General features: G+C 38.7%; 2 pseudogenes; both read left to right on the forward strand.

The window, feature by feature from the left end:
* Positions 1-10,013: 10,013 nt before the first annotated feature.
* Positions 10,014-11,974, forward strand: LOC146313489 (Ig kappa-b4 chain C region pseudogene; annotated as a pseudogene).
* Positions 11,975-15,680: 3,706 nt separating this feature from the next.
* LOC146313490 (Ig kappa-b4 chain C region pseudogene) lies at positions 15,681-16,183 on the forward strand (annotated as a pseudogene).
* Positions 16,184-16,383: the final 200 nt, after the last annotated feature.

A 16,383-nucleotide genomic window follows, 5' to 3' on the forward strand; every position in this document is an offset into this window, starting at 1 on the left:
TCAGAGTGAAGTCAGAGTTTGATCCACTGCCTGTAAAACGAGCTGGAATCCCTGATACTCGAGTGCTAGCACGGTAAATGAGCAGTTTAGGTTTTTCTCCATCTCTCTGTTGGTACCAGGATAAATAGTGGTAGCTGCTCCAAGTATAAACATCCTGACTTGTCCTACATGTGATGGAGACGGAGCGTCCCACAGCAGAGCTCACTGCTCCAGACTGAGTCACTGTATACTGACCTCTGGACTCTAAGGACACAGAGACAAAAACATAAAGCAGCGTCATGGTCTTGTGGGCTTCATTTCAGAGGGACGGATGTTGATAGAGGAGAGGAGTTTGATTCTCTGGACTTTACCTGTGAAGCAGCAGCAGAGGAGAGTCCAGATGAGGACGCAGATCAAAGTCATGTTTTTGATGAGGAGGATTTCTGTGTCTTCTGTTGTCATGAAGGACAGCTGTCACTCATCCAGTCTTCAACTCTCAGGACTATAAACTCTCCCAGAGCACTGGAGCATGGTGCTGCTGATGCAAAGTCACTCTCTATGGAAATCTAAGATGATTGGTGTCTCCTAGGTGATGCACGTCCCACCCTGACGGTGCTGCCCCCCTCCAGTGAGGAGCTGCAGCAGGGAAAAGCCAGGCTCATGTGTCTGGCCATGAAAACAAATATTTAAAATTCATATTTCAACAAACTACCATTTTAATTTAATACAGTATAAACTGTATTTACTGACAGTGTTTTTGTTTTATATCGACTTTAGTGTAAATTTCTAAAGTGTCTCCGTTTTTGTGCAGCTGTTGTTTCACATCTGTTTTTCCATTCTGTTGCATTGCTCTTTTACTTACTCTCATGTTATTCCAGATCTGGACCATCCTTCGTGTCCTGCAGTAACTCTTTACTCCTCGTTTCCACCACCTGATCTTCTCACTCACTCACTCAGTTGTTTCCTATTTCCCCTGATCAGCTCAGTAATATACATGCAGGTTCATTTCCACTGGTTCTCCTCCAGATTATCTCACTTGCATCCTCATCTGTCCAGCCTTGTTTGTTCTGCCTGCATGAACCCACCTGCCTTGTTCTCTGTCTTCCTCTGCTTGTTAGTGATTTAAAGCTGACAGTTACTTATGAAGAGCACCACAGCTGTATCAGCTGTCAAACAGACTCGTGTGAATGTCCACAGATTTGAGAACAGTTTCAACACCTGACAGTATTCTTTTAGATCAGGAAACAGTTTATTTATTGTGGGAGAAGAAAAGACAAAATGCTGCTTTTTACAACATTACATTTACTCACATCTCTACTCATGCACACCGACACTGCTGATCTTACTGATTATCTATGTCATTGTAAGCTTAAGTTCTTCTCTTATATTGTTCTTTTTCTAAGAAAGAATTAGTTCATGCTCTCTCCTTTGTAGGGACCATGTGGCCCAGTATGTTAGATCTTAGTCAGAGGATTTATGTCAGTTAATATTTTCATATGCTGAAATGTAAACTCTGTGCACTAAAACTGTGGATTGAACTTTGCTGTACATATAAAAGAATAATAATCCTGCTTTGATCGGTGATCAGATTTGGGACTGAAAGAAGGGAGGATGAAAAAATTGTGATGTATAACAAGATGTCATCTGCAAAGAACCTGCTTTGATAGAGGTGTGCTCTATGTGTGTGTGTGTGTGTGTGTGTGTGTCCTCAGTGAAGTGTATCAGTCTCTGCAGTAGCTTCCAGCTGCAGCAGTCAGTTCAGTTTCTGTTCAGTCTGATTGAGGGAGGTTTTTGTACGACGGTTTTTCACTGTGTGAACACATGCTGACTGTTGATGTAGTGAAAACTCTGACAGTAGTAAACTGCTGCATCTTCAGTCTGGACTCCACTGATGGTCAGAGTGAAGTCAGAGTTTGATCCACTGCCTGTAAAACGATCTGGAATCCCTGATACTCGCTGATTGGCATACTTAATAAGCAGGTTAGGAGTTTCTCCATCTCTCTGTTGGTACCAGTGTAAACAGTGGCTGCTGCCCGCAACATAAACATCCTGACTGGTCCTACATGTGATGGAGACGGAGCGTCCCACAGCAGAGCTCACTGCTCCAGACTGAGTCACTGTGACCTGACCTCTGGATTCTGAGGACACAGAGACAAAAACATAAAGCAGCGTCATGGTTTTGTGGGCTTCATTTCAGAGGGACGGATGTTGATAGAGGAGAGGAGTTTGATTCCCTGGACTTTACCTGTGAAGCAGCAGCAGAGGAGAGTCCAGATGAGGACGCAGATCAAAGTCATGTTTTTGATGAGGAGGATTTCTGTGTCTTCTGTTGTCATGAAGGACAGCTGTCAGTCATCCAGTCTTCAACTCTCAGGACTTTAAACTCTCCCAGAGCACTGGAGCATGGTGCTGCTGATGCAAAGTCACTCTCTATGGAAAGTAAGGAAGTTTGTTCATTTGAATATCAACTTTCATGGACTGACATCATGAAGTGATTCACAATAAAACACCAAAAGACAAATAAAACACGGTGTTTCAGACTTAAAAAGGAGACATCAAGCTAAACACGCAAGGCAAAACAAATTAAACATAAGAAAGAAATGGGTCTTCAGTTGCCTGTGTCAGTAGGAGTTCTGATCTCAAACATTCAGTCTCCTTTTGTCTTGAGCTTGAAGTGAAGAACAACCAACAAACTCTGATCAGATGACCTCAGACTCCTATAAGCTGTCCTATATCTCCTTTTCTATAATGTAAATATCTTCCAGATTCCTTCATAAACATGCAGTTTGTTTTTTAGAATGTACATTATTCTCTCTAATGACATGTATTGTGCCATTTTATTATCCTAAGCACCAGTTGTAGTTGAACCAGTTTTCCTCCAGTTAAAAACAGTCACTGGTTTTGCCTGCAGTATAGTAAAATCAATAAATGCATATTCTTTGATTCTCAACTTCAGATGTGTTGGATGCAGGTGTAGCAATATTGTTTTGGAATTTAATGGAAAATTCACAGACAAACTTGTTATAATTTTATCAATCACCTCCCTCCAGAGTTTCTTGTTTTTTCACATCCACAGATACGATGTATAAGTGTTCCCTGAGCTTCATTACATTTTATGTAGGTCCACATCAACCAGTTGTAGCTTTAAATTCGTGCTGTCTGTTTGAGTCTGAACCTCCTTACAGGCTGTGTTCCAATCTTCATTTGAAATGTCCTCTTTTATGTCTGTCCTCCATGCATCACATTTGGATACTGAACTCTCATTAGACCCAGATGAAGCCAGCTGGACTGTAATGAAGCTTGCCTGGTTTAAATCAAATGTTGCTCCAGATTGGACTAAACTGTGACAAGGAGTTGGATATATTCAAATATTTCTTTACCTCGTACCAAACATGAACCATATTAAGAACTATAGGATGGGCAGTGATATGTTGAGAGAGTGATGAGAGTTTTGTATGATTTGAAGATTTTGTACAGGTTTTGTTTGAACGAGCTTTGATGATGAAGGTTTCTGAAGCTTTTGAAGCGTGTTTATATTTTCATTTAACTGGATTTTAAACGTTTTTTTTTTAACACGTTTTAACATGTTGCAGTGGTAACAAACTTTACACAATGATTACCACAAATCAATGACCATTGGGGCAGCACAAGGGGTGGCCAATCAGATTGCAGGGGAGCGGGTGCCCCTCCGTGCCACCATGGAGGCCCCGCCCCTGTGACCAGGACTTTTATTTTCTTTAACTGTCCCAGGATTTTGAGTATTTGGAAAGTCTGATGAAAACATGGAATTTTAGATGAAAATAAATAAATGGTGAGAAGTTGTGACTGATTAAGTAATTTTCATACAAGATAATTTGCTCAATTTGTAAAATGTGTGTGTGTGTTTGTCTGTGTGTGTGTGTGTGTGTGTGTGTGTGTGTGTGTGTGTGTGTGTGTGTCCTCAGTGAAGTGTATCAGTCTCTGCAGTAGCTTCCAGCTGCAGCAGTCAGTTCAGTTTCTGTTCAGTCTGACTGAGGGAGGTTTTTGTACGACGGTTTTTCACTGTGTGAACACATACTGACTGTTGGGGTAGTGAAAACTCTGACACTAGTAAACTGCTGCATCTTCAGTCTGGACTCCACTGATGGTCAGAGTGAAGTCAGAGTTTGATCCACTGCCTGTAAAACGATCTGGAATCCCTGATACTCGCTGATTAGCATACCTAATCAGGAGTTTAGGTTTTTCTCCATCTCTCTGTTGGTACCAGTGTAGATAATTCCCACTATAAACATTCTGACTGGTCCTACATGTGATGGAGACGGAGCGTCCCACAGCAGAGCTCACTGCTCCAGACTGAGTCACTGTGATCTGACCTCTGGACTCTGAGGACACAGAGACAAAAACATAAAGCAGCGTCATGGTTTTGTGGGCTTCATTTCAGAGGGACGGATGTTGATAGAGGAGAGGAGTTTGATTCTCTGGACTTTACCTGTGAAGCAGCAGCAGAGGAGAGTCCAGATGAGGACACAGATCAAAGTCATGTTTTTGATGAGGAGGATTTCTGTGTCTTCTGTTGTCATGAAGGACAGCTGTCAGTCATCCAGTCTTCAACTCTCAGGACTATAAACTCTCCCAGAGCACTGGAGCATGGTGCTGCTGATGCAAAGTCACTCTCTATGGAAAATAAGTCAGTTTGTTGATTTGAATATCATCTTTCATAAGCAGAAATCACAAAGTACTTCACAATAAAAGACAGCATTACAGACTTCAAGTGTAGACATCAAGCTAGAAAGAAGGCAAAACACATTAAAGAGAAGAAACAAATGCTTCTCATGCTGCCTCTTAAATGTATCCAAATCCAATCAGATTGAGCTTCAAACCAATGAACCCTGATCAGAGGACTTCAGATTCCTTCTAGTAGAACAAGGCTGCAGTAACAGATGGATGGATGGATGGATGATTGGATGGATGGATGGGTCCTTCAAATAGAGTTTATTTTACACAGCAGATTGCTACAGATTTGCTAAAACTTTTTGCTACAGTTTCCTTTGAAACTGAAATTTAAAAATTGTTGAAGTGCAGAAAACTTTAAATCTGATGATAAAATTGTAGAAATTGCGTTAATGTTTTGCACATTCGTGACAACTGTTTTTCATGCACTTAAGATTAATTTATTCAAACAAAACTGAACTGAGTGAAAAGAAAAACAGAGATTTGAAACTGTGAAAAATCTTTTGAACAGTTTGATGATGATGATTGAAAATCACATGAATAACATTTGATGACAGTTAATTTCTTTCATTTTGTGTTTATGGTTCCACGAAATAATTTAAAGTGATTTATAGTTCAGAGGAGAGACCAGTGTTCCCAGTCCAGACCTGACTCACTGGGACTCTGCTGCAGGTTTTAGTCTGAATACAATTTTGATGTTAAATCTGCCACCGTCATCACTGTAAACTGCATAAATGCAGAGTGACAATGGAAAGCTCGGTCAACTTGGCAACAGTAACTAAGGAGGCGGGGCTTAGTGAAAGGTCAATTACATGCTTGATTGATAAAGCTTGTTGGAATTTTAATTATTTCAATACAATAAAAATCAGTTCATCAGATCAGTTATTTTCAGTTGTTTTTATTTATTATGTTTTGTAAAAGTAACAAATGTTTTGGTGATAATAGCTGCATGATATCCAGAAATTTCATCATGGATTAATTCTGAAATTTGATTATAACTTAAAGAAGGGAAGATGATAATTTAATTATGTATAATGGGATGTTATCGGCAAAGAAGGTTATTTATTTTAATGTCAATCAACAGCTTTCTGAGAAACTGTTGGATTTGTTGATGAATGCAGTTAGATTTTCACTTATGTAGTAAATTAATTATGCAAACATTCAGTGAAATTTTTCCCATGTACTTTTGTAATTAAATTCTGCAAGAAGTGTGTCTGTGTGTCAGTGCATGTGTGTGTGTTTTGTTACTTTTGTCTTTGTGAGGACAACTTTCATCTTCATCAGTAGAACGTGATAACATTTTGATCATTTATCGAATTTCCGAGGGATTCTGAAGGTTAATATTTGTTCTTACAGTCAAAGTTTGAAGTTTTGGTTCAAGTGTGAGTAATGGTGTCTGTCTGTGTGTGTGTGTGTGTGTGTGTGTGTGTGTGTGTGTGTGTGTGTGTGTGTGTGTGTGTCGTCAGTGAAGTGTATCAGTCTCTGCAGTAGCTTCCAGCTGCAGCAGTCAGTTCAGTTTCTGTTCAGTCTGACTGAGGGAGGTTTTTGTACGACGGTTTTTCACTGTGTGAACACCCACTGACTGTTGATGACATGAAAACTCTGACAGTAGTAAACTGCTGCATCTTCAGTCTGGACTCCACTGATGGTCAGAGTGAAGTCAGAGTTTGATCCACTGCCTGTAAAACGAGCTGGAATCCCTGATACTCGAATGCTAGCACGGTAAATGAGCAGTTTAGGTTTTTCTCCATCCCTCTGTTGGTACCAGGATAAATAGTGGGTGCTGCCTGAAGCATAAACATCCTGACTGGTCGTACATGTGATGGAGACGGAGCGTCCCACAGCAGAGCTCACTGCTCCAGACTGAGTCACTGTGACCTGACCTCTGGACTCTGAGGACACAGAGACAAAAACATAAAGCAGCGTCATGGTTTTGTGGGCTTCATTTCAGAGGGACGGATGTTGATAGAGGAGAGGAGTTTGATTCTCTGGACTTTACCTGTGAAGCAGCAGCAGAGGAGAGTCCAGATGAGGACGCAGATCAAAGTCATGTTTTTGATGAGGAGGATTTCTGTGTCTTCTGTTGTCATGAAGGACAGCTGTCAGTCATCCAGTCTTCAACTCTCAGGACTATAAACTCTCCCAGAGCACTGGAGCATGGTGCTGCTGATGCAAAGTCACTCTCTATGGAAATGCTCTGACTGACTCCAACAGGGACTTGGATTACTCTGAGGATGATGTTTATCAATGGATCAATCAGTTTACAGAAGAAAATGTTATGTGTCATTTTTAATTTTCTGTCCTACTTTATTTTTCACTGCACTAAAAAATGAAACAAGCCGCACTTTATGTCAAATCAGATAAATATTAGATGTATTCTTTATTAGACATTAAACAAATACAACTATACCCTGATTAGATACTGTACATCCAAAAACACACAAATAAGATCTATCAAGCTGTACTTTGTATAAAATTAGATGTAAACTAGAAATAATATGACCCTTATTAGACTTCATGACAGGATAATTTGGGACATATTACAATACAACTGTCCTGTAAAGGAAGGTGGAGGACTAGTTTGTCTGACTGTGATCATATAATACTGTAGACAGACAGTGTGATTTTGTTCAAAGAAGTTGGCATCGGTCTTCACTAATCTGCTAATTACTTTTGAATAAAAAGCATATTTCAAGTTTTTGTCCAATTTGATATAAAGTACAGTTTGTGATGTCTTATTTGTGTAATGAAAATAAAGTGTGACCAGTTTTTCTTTAGAAATATTTTATTTTAATTTATTTTACTGAAAGAGGTATTCATATTACTTGATGTAATGTTAAACATTTCACATTGAACACAAACTAAAACATTTTACTTTGTTTATTAAAGATTGCTCAGTGCAGTGCTTTTTATCTTTAGTCCTGACACCTGTCTGTTGCCATGGTTGAGCAGCGATGCTTGTCTGTTGCCATGGTTACTGAGCTCAGAGAGGGAAGTGAAACTTCTCAGACCAGTTTCATCCAGTCTGAGGAAGATCAACAGAACTAGAAGCCTCCTCTGCTGCAACCAACAGGATGGAGTTTAGTTCACCTCATATAAACTTTATTAATCTCTGTCTCTGCAGTGGGTCGAGTCGTCCCCACCCTGTTCCAGACCAGTGTTCCCAGTCCTGACCTGACTCACTGGGACTCTGCTGCTGGTTTTACTCTCATACTGCTCTCTGTCTCTCTCTGGTTCTCTCTTTCTCTTGACATGTTTCAATATTAACAAATTCTTTCTTGTGTTGATAGTTTCAACATTTTAAAACAATAAAGATTGTATCATTCAAACAGAGACATGTCTTTGGACTTCCTTTATTCAATATGTATTATTCATTAGGAAAATTATTCAGATTACAGCAGAAAAACCACAACAGTAACAGGCCCAGTTTTCCAAGGTTTGTTTTCTAACAGTTTAAAACTGTCAGTATTTTTCTACTGTCATTCCAGTTTTATCTTTTATTTTTGGTAACTTTATGATTAGACCATCAGAAAACTGTGTGTTATAACTAAAGTCCACACTTGAATAAGATCCATGTATTTTGTTCTAGTTAATTTGTATCTAGGAATTAAACATAAAAAGCAGGGTATCATCTGCATCACATGATGAGATTTTCCATCAAGTAACATTAAATTCAGACAAAAAAAAGACTTGACATGTCAGGAGACTGTAGAACAGTGTCTCTGTTGCTTTCTGCCAACAAAATCAACCAATTTCACTACTTGATATTAGATTAAAATAGACCTGTGATTTTATTTCTTTATGAAAGTAAACAAATTATTTAATTTTAGCAATCACCGAATATTCATTTTTAAAAGTATTGATTTATTTATTATGTGTTAAAATGTTCCTAAGAGTTTAGTGTTTGAGGAGCCAAACATGCACTACTGTTGTGACAAGAAAATTACATTTACAATAAAAAATAAAGTTGTAAGAAAAATGCAATTAAATATATATTTTACAGAAACACAAATGTTGTTTTATTGCTGAAAGGTTTGTTGTAATATTTTATTTCACCTAACTGTATTTTATCAAACCAATAGTGTTTTCATTCTGTGCAGCTGTTGAGTCACATCAGTTCCTCTTCAGCTGAGGGAGGTTTTTGTACGACGGTTTTTCACTGTGTGAACACCCACTGACTGTTGATGATATGAAAACTCTGACAGTAGTAAACTGCTGCATCTTCAGTCTGGACTCCACTGATGGTCAGAGTGAAGTCAGAGTTTGATCCACGTCCTGTAAAACGAGCTGGAATCCCTGATTCTCGATTGGTAGCACGGTAAATGAGGAGTTTAGGAGTTTCTCCATCTCTCTGTTGGTACCAGGATAAATAGTGGGTGCTGCCTGAAGCATAAACATTCTGACTGGTCCTACATGTGATGGAGACGGAGCGTCCCACAGCAGAGCTCACTGCTCCAGACTGAGTCACTGTGACCTGACCTCTGGACTCTGAGGACACAGAGACAAAAACATAAAGCAGCGTCATGGTTTTGTGGGCTTCATTTCAGAGGGACGGATGTTGATAGAGGAGAGGAGTTTGATTCTCTGGACTTTACCTGTGAAGCAGCAGCAGAGGAGAGTCCAGATGAGGACGCAGATCAAAGTCATGTTTTTGATGAGGAGGATTTCTGTGTCTTCTGTTGTCATGAAGGACAGCTGTCAGTCATCCAGTCTTCAACTCTCAGGACTATAAACTCTCCCAGAGCACTGGAGCATGGTGCTGCTGATGCAAAGTCACTCTCTATGGAAATGCTCTGACTGACTCCAACAGGGACTTGGATTACTCTCAGGATGATGTTTATCAATGGATCAATCACTTTATCAGTCTATTGATTAGAAATGTGTCAGTGCTCATTTTTATGTGACTTTGTTTGAGTTTGATGAACAAATTTTCATCCAGAATATTTTGTGAATTCCACCTAATTCACTACGAGACCAACGTCACAGTGGGATAAAAAATACTGTTTTATTCATCACGATCAACAATAAACATGTTTATAATAATTATTTATATTTGTCAGGATTTATTGGTGAGTTTTTCTTTTCAATATTTTCTTTTAATTTATTTGATTGTAAGAGAAACTGATATTGTTTGTAGATGTTTAACATTTAAATAGAAAAATGGTTCATTAAATAATGTATATTTGTGAACTGGTTTTTCACACTTTAACCAGTTATTACTCATCATAAACTGGGTAAACTGGGGATGTTTTTGTTGAGTTTGTTTGTGTCAAAGTCAGAGAGCCGTGTCTCTCTACAGTCAGAGGTTTTTGTACGGCGGCTCAATGACTTTGTATCACTGTGGTACACGTTCGGTGGAGGAACCAGACTGGATATTGGAAGTAAGTCAAATTTTTACCATTTTCGTTAATTTTTGGAGTTACTTTTTCTTTTTATCACCTTGTAATTCAACATAATTTGGAAAATAGTTACTTTTCCATAATAATGTATATTTTCCAATCATATTTTGCACTGCCTAAGTTTGCTTCAACAATAGAAAGTTAAAAAATGAATTGCAATAAATATAAAATATTCGGCTAGACAGTAAATTTCAAACCTTAATCATGAGGCTTCATCTTGAGGGCTGTTAGGTTTATTTCAGTGTGTCAAAGTCAGAGAGCCGTGTCTCTCTACAGTCAGAGGTTTTTGTACGGCGGCTCAATGACTTTGTATCACTGTGGTGGACTTTTGGTGGAGGAACCAGACTGGAGTTTGGAAGTAAGTTTCTGAACAAATACTACAGAAAATCGTGTTAAATTTATATTTTGAATTAGTATTTTGGATGTTTTATTAAGATAAATATATCTTCTTTTATTCTAACATGTTTTTCATTGATACTCGTATTTCTTCTCCTTTATCATTGAGTTGAACTCAGAGCAGTTTTATTTCAGTTTATATTTCTTTAGACATTCCTGTCATACTGAAGTTTTAACAACCTTAACTAAAGGATAGATAAAACTTTAATCTTACTGGAAAAATGTTCACCATGATTAGTTTTTATAATTTTCTGTGTCAGTAATAACTGTTTTCAAATGAAGTAAGATTAAATTCTTCGAAGAAAACTGAACCGAATGAAGTTAAAATTTGTTAATTCGAAACGTGTAACATCTGTTCATTGTGTCATTTATTGTTTAAAATTTTAAAAAAATCTTTTGAACAGTTTGTTGATGATGATTTAAATCCAGATCATGAAAATTTAATCAGTCTGTGAATTTTCTTGCATCTTTTATGGTTCCACTAAATACATTAAAGTAATGTATAGTTGAGATTTTTGCTGATTTTCAGAACAAAGTTTTGTATATTTTCTTGTCAGTGTAGTTTGATATATTTCATCTCATTCTGTATGATGATTCTCTCTGTGCTGATATGCATGAGAGGCTTCTTAAAGGGAAGTGAAACAATGTGTGAGTGAGTGACTGGTGGAGCAGAAAAAACATCTGACAGAAACTCCTTAAAGGAGAAAATCAACTCTCACACAGTAAAGGTGTCCAAGTGTCTGCTGGTTGATTGACAGCCGTGTGGTCCCTGTCCTCTAAGCTGATTGGTGTCTCCTAGGTGATGCTCGTCCCACCCTGACGGTGCTGCCCCCCTCCAGTGAGGAGCTGCGGCAGGGGAAGGCCACGCTCATGTGTCTGGCCAACAAGGGCTTCCCCTCAGACTGGAGTCTGTCCTGGAAGGTGGACGGCAGCAGCAGCAGCAGCAGCTGGGAGGAGAGCAGGAGCCCCGGGGTGCTGGAGAAGGACGGCCGCTACAGCTGGAGCAGCACCCTGAGGCTCCCTGCAGACCAGTGGAGGAAGGTGGGCTCTGTGACCTGTGAGGCCACCCAGGGCTCCCAGACTCCACTCTCAGAGACACTGAGGAGAGACCAGTGTTCCCAGTCCTGACCTGACTCACTGGGACTCTGCTGCTGGTTTTACTCTCATACTGCTCTCTGTCTGCTCTCTGTCTTGTTCTCTTTCTCTTGACATGTTTCAACTTTAAAATTTTCTTGCTTGTGTTGATGGTTTCAACATTTAAAACAATAAATATTTTATCATGTGTATCATAAAAGCCACGTCTTTTGACTTTATTTCTTTGACTTATATATTAATTAGATCAATGCTGAAATCTCAGCCATAAAAACTCTGGTTCCCAGATTACTAGTTAATGATTGTAAAACTGTGGATCTTATTTTGTAATTGTTCCAGTTTTATCTATATCTATGTCTATTAAACTCCAGTAACAATATACTTTATTAGACGTATTCACTGTTTCAATGATCATAAAGCTATCTGTTATTACTAACATCTGTCCCTGAAGAAGAATTTATACCTAGAAATTATTCTCATTGTCTGAAGTTTAAAAATCTAAATATAACAATGATTTACAGGGTTATAAACAGAAATCAGAGTGTCATCTGCATAAAGTAATAGTCCTTTCTATCTCTCCTCCTGTTTCACGATGATTTTAAAGTGTGATTTGTGTTACTGGCTGTATTGCTGATATTCTCTGCTTGTTAAAACAATAAAGACTATTTCATCAAACCAGTGGTGTCCAGACACATTTTTATCAGAATGACTGCTGTCTTAAATGAAAAAGTAGATTGGTTTCATTTCTCACAGTTTTTCTCAGTGACATTAATGTCAGAGGATTATTTTAGGAAGAAATGATGTATCAGCTGACATCTGGTTTCTGCAGTAGTCTGCCAATAGATCACCCTGAATCTTACACACTGGAACTTAAATCCACAGTGACTGGGTTTCTCTCATGGTCACATCAGTAGAATTTCATGACATTTGTCTGATGATTTTTCAAAGAAATAAAGGGATTATGTCGACATCAGGGCAGCCTATCAGTGTCTGTTCAGTTGTGGTTTCCTAAAGAAGGAAAGAGCTGCTGTTAAAAGATGAAAGGAGAAAATGAATCTGTGCCACATTTTGTGCCTCACATCTGTCCTTTCTGTCCTCTTCTGCTTTGACCTAAACTTGTTGGTTTGACATCATGACAGGTTTAAAGGTCAAGTTTACAGTGTGTTTGAGTCTGTGGCTTTAAAACTTTGGAACTATCCAGTTGGACTAATGACATGGCAAAGACTCACATTTGAAGACTGACTCTCTGTCTCATCAGCAGTGTCTGATGTTGTTGTCTTAAATGGTCACAAGAGATACAACAAATGCACAGAGACTGGGTTTTGCTGTGTGAGATCAGTTGTATATTATAACATTAGATAATGATTAAAAAGAAGAATGGATTAAGTACATGTCATATCTGACAGCTCTGTCAATGCAGCCTAACAGGGTCACTGTTTCGATGTGGGATCTTAAAGCTGACAGGAGTTTGTGTTAAAAAATGAAAGGAGGTCATTTTTACAGAAGCTGAGTTAATGCAACATGGTGTCCTTCACATCTGTCCTTTCTCATTGGTTTTACATCAATACAGGTTTAAAATTAAAGGTTACATTGCTGTTAATACAACTGTCATGCAGTTATTTTCAAATATACAAGTCTTACTTGTATATTTGCCTTACCGTATATTGTCTTGTGTATATTCTTCTCTTGCCTTATTTGCGCTCTTTAAATACTTTGTTTTTAATTATTTATGGCTCAATCCTGGACCCGAGTACCAATTTCGTACCATAAACTGTAAAGGTGAGCTGGTATGACAATAAAGTACCTTGAATCCTTGAATCCTTGAATCCTATTTATTTTTTTTTCTGTCAGTAAATCATTTTTTACAGATAGAAGAACTACAGTCATCTTACCAGTCAGGTGTGTGTGTGTGTGTGTGTGTGTGTGTGTGTGTCCTCAGTGAAGTGTATCAGTCTCTGCAGTAGCTTCCAGCTGCAGCAGTCAGTTCAGTTTCTGTTCAGTCTGACTGAGGGAGGTTTTTGTACGACGGTTTTTCACTGTGTGAACACACTCTGACTGTTGATGTAATGATAACTCTGACAGTAGTAAACTGCTGCATCTTCAGTCTGGACTCCACTGATGGTCAGAGTGAAGTCAGAGTTTGATCCACTGCCTGTAAAACGAGCTGGAATCCCTGATCCTCGAGAAGTTGCCCAATAGATGAGCCGTTTCGGGGTTTCTCCATCTCTCTGTTGGTGCCAGGCTAAACAGTGGTTGGTGTTGTTATAAATATAAACATCCTGACTGGTCCTACATGTGATGGAGACGGAGCGTCCCACAGCAGAGCTCACTGCTCCAGACTGAGTCACTGTGATCTGACCTCTGGACTCTGAGGACACAGAGACAAAAACATAAAGCAGCGTCATGGTTTTGTGGGCTTCATTTCAGAGGGACGGATGTTGATAGAGGAGAGGAGTTTGATTCTCTGGACTTTACCTGTGAAGCAGCAGCAGAGGAGAGTCCAGATGAGGACGCAGATCAAAGTCATGTTTTTGATGAGGAGGATTTCTGTGTCTTCTGTTGTCATGAAGGACAGCTGTCAGTCATCCAGTCTTCAACTCTCAGGACTATAAACTCTCCCAGAGCACTGGAGCATGGTGCTGCTGATGCAAAGTCACTCTCTATGGAAATGCTCTGACTGACTCCAACAGGGACTTGGATTACTCTCAGGATGATGTTTATCAATGGATCAATCACTTTATCAGTCTATTGATTAGAAATGTGTCAGTGCTCATTTTTACGTGACTTTGTTTGAGTTTGATGAACAAATTTTCATCAAGAATATTTTATTAATTCCACCTAATTCACTACGAGACCAACGTCACAGTGGGATAAAAAAAAAATGTTTTATTCATCATGATCAACAATAAACATGTTTATAATAATTATTTATATTTGTCAGGATTTATTGGTGAGTTTTTCTTTTCAATATTTTCTTTTAATTTATTTGATTGTAAGAGAAACTGATATTGTTTGTAGATGTTTAACATTTAAAGAGAAAAATGGTTCATTACATAATGAATATTTGTGAACTGGTTTTTAACACTTTAACCAGTTATTACTCATCATAAACTGGGTAAACTGGGGATGTTTTTGTTGAGTTTGTTTGTGTCAAAGTCAGAGAGCCGTGTCTCTCTACAGTCAGAGGTTTTTGTACGGCGGCTCAATGAGTTTGTATCACTGTGGTACACGTTCGGTGGAGGAACCAGACTGGATGTTGGAAGTAAGTTTCTGAACAAATATTACAGAAAATTACGTTAAATTTATATTTTGAATTAGTATTTTGGATGTTTTATTAAGATAAATATATCTTCTTTTATTCTGACGTTTTTCATTGATACTCGTATTTCTCCTCCTTTATCGTTGAGTTGAACTCAGAGCAGTTTTATTTCAGTTTATATTTCTTTAGACATTCCTGTCATACTGAAATTTTAACAACCTTAACTAAAGGATAGATAAAACTTTAATCTTACTGTAAAAATGTTCATCATGATTAGTTTTGTAATTTTCTGTGTCAGTAATAACTGTTTTCAAAGGAAGTAAGATTAAATTCTTCAAAGAAAACTGAACCGAGTGAAGTTAAAATTTGTTAATTCGAAACGTGTAACATCTGTTCATTGTGTCATTTATTGTTTCAGATTTTAAAAAAATCTTTTGAACAGTTTGTTGATGATGATTTAAATCCAGATCATGAACATTTAATCAGTCTGTGAATTTTTTTTTGCATCTTTTATGGTTCCACTAAATACATTAAAGTAATGTATAGTTGAGACTTTTGCTGATTTTCAGAACAAAGTTTTGTATATTTTCTTGTCAGTGTAGTTTGATATATTTCATCTCATTCTGTATGATGATTCTCTCTGTGCTGATATGCATGAGAGGCTTCTTAAAGGGAAGTGAAACAATGTGTGAGTGAGTGACTGGTGGAGCAGAAAAAACATCTGACAGAAACTCCTTAAAGGAGAAAATCAACTCTCACACAGTAAAGGTGTCCAAGTGTCTGCTGGTTGATTGACAGCTGTGTGGTCCCCGTCCTCTAAGCTGATTGGTGTCTCCTAGGTGATGCTCGTCCCACCCTGACGGTGCTGCCCCCCTCCAGTGAGGAGCTGCAGCAGGGGAAGGCCACGCTCATGTGTCTGGCCAACAAGGGCTTCCCCTCAGACTGGAGTCTGTCCTGGAAGGTGGACGGCAGCAGCAGCATCAGCTGGGAGGAGAGCAGGAGCCGCGTTGTGCTGGAGAAGGACGGCCGCTACAGCTGGAGCAGCACCCTGAGGCTCCCTGCAGACCAGTGGAGGAAGGTGGGCTCTGTGACCTGTGAGGCCACCCAGGGCTCCCAGACTCCACTCTCAGAGACACTGAGGAGAGACCAGTGTTCCCAGTCCTGACCTGACTCACTGGGACTCTGCTGCTGGTTTTACTCTCATACTGCTCTCTGTCTGCTCTCTGTAACTCTCTCTCTCTCTGTTGATCTCTTTCTTTCCTTCACTAACTCTCTAAATACATGTTTCATTGATAAAGATTTTCTTTGCTTATTGTAATTTTAAGAATTCAAAATAATAAAGTCCACTTCATTGAATCAGTTGTTTTCATCTTTGTTATAGTAAAAGTAAGAGATGTGTCTGTCTTAATAATTCTGTTTAATCCAGAATTTGTGTCATGGATTATTTGTAAGGTCTGATCAATAACTACAAGAAGGGAAGATGAGAATCTTATGATCTATAATAGGATGTCATCGGCATACAAGATTATTTTTTCTTGGTGTGAATGA

This window comes from Lutjanus erythropterus, chromosome 16 (assembly GCF_056507025.1).
Source record: "Lutjanus erythropterus isolate fLutEry1 chromosome 16, fLutEry1.hap2, whole genome shotgun sequence".
NCBI classification, from domain to species: Eukaryota; Metazoa; Chordata; class Actinopteri; order Lutjaniformes; family Lutjanidae; genus Lutjanus; species Lutjanus erythropterus.